The 1,303-nt window shown below is 32.1% G+C and overlaps 1 long non-coding RNA gene across 1 annotated transcript; it reads left to right on the top strand.

Moving 5' to 3' along the window:
* Window positions 1-340: 340 nt before the first annotated feature.
* Window positions 341-839, top strand: LOC126665290 (uncharacterized). Its single transcript, XR_008790614.1, has 2 exons — window positions 341-533; window positions 647-839. It is a non-coding gene; the product is annotated as an uncharacterized LOC126665290 (long non-coding RNA).
* Window positions 840-1,303: the final 464 nt, after the last annotated feature.

Genomic DNA, 1,303 nt, shown 5'->3' with positions numbered 1-1,303 from the left:
AGAAAGATAGCATTTATCCGTTTGAATTTGATACCAATTACCGTGAATGAGATTGGTGATGTTTGTGATCAGAAACAGGGCGGTGCTGGATATGAGATATCGCTCGGTAAGACCCTGGTTTCTAGGAATTGTTTCGCGAATGTTTTCAGAAAAGGAATACAATATTTTTATGATTGAGCTATATTACTTAAGAAAGATTTCTGATAATGTATTATATATAATAAAACGTTTTAATCGCGAAAAATTTATATTGATTTTAGGCTTGCTACGGGTTCCGGAGCTACCACTCCCGTTCCCTAGCGCCGGTCGCGGCTCAATAATTTGGTTCGTGACATAGAGGTTTAGGATACATAGCACGTAAAAAGGGTGTGGCTATAAGTACTGCAAATAATGATCAAGTTGCAGAACTTAGGCGTCAAGTAGCAGAAATGACTGATCGGATACAAATGCAAGAACGACTCCATAAAGAATTCTTGGAAAGACTCGATAGTATGCATAATGGATTTCAGTTTACAAATAGTCAAGTTGATTCGGTAAGTTATAAATATCATTATTGTCTATATATAATTATATTTTTGGTATTTATACATTTAATATTAGTTTTCATTAAACTTGTTTTAACTTTAAAAATAATTTTTTTTGGCAGGATAACATGTGATTAGGCGGAGCAGTGGCATAATTTTCATGAAGATTATGAAATCAAGTTAATGTTATTTTTATTTTTTTATACATTTTTATCTTACTGCATTTTTTTAGATAGTTTTTGGTAGATTTGTTTTTAACATTTATTTTTTATGTTAGACATAATTTTTAGTTTCAGTGGATTATTGTTTGTTCGATTTTAAATGATATAATAGAATTATTTTGAATGATATAATAGAATTAAAGATTCAGATCATTTATTTATTTATCTTTTTAATATAAGTAAATTTATTTATTAAATATTTAATTAAAAAATAAAAATAATAATGGGAACCAAAGTTGTTCCTATTAAATGATTCATATTAAAATTTAAACTGAAACTCATCCTCTTAAATGGGGACGAAAGTCGTCATCTTAAATGAGGACGAAATTCGTCCTATTAAATAGGGACGAAAGTCGTCCGCGTACAATGGGGACGAAAGTCGTCCGCGTACAATGGGGACGAAAGTCGTCCGCGTACAATTGGGACGAAAGTCGTCCGCGTACAATTGGGACAAAAGTCGTCCTTATATAAGGGGATGACTTTCGTCCCCCCAGTTAGGGACAACAACCATCCCTAAAATATGGACAACTTTTCTATTTTCGTCCCCTATAGAATTGG

Source organism: Mercurialis annua, linkage group LG1-X (genome assembly GCF_937616625.2).
Source record: "Mercurialis annua linkage group LG1-X, ddMerAnnu1.2, whole genome shotgun sequence".
Taxonomy (NCBI): domain Eukaryota; kingdom Viridiplantae; phylum Streptophyta; class Magnoliopsida; order Malpighiales; family Euphorbiaceae; genus Mercurialis; species Mercurialis annua.
The sequence above is the reverse complement of the archived record's forward strand: the minus strand, read 5'-3'. Positions and strand labels throughout refer to the sequence as shown.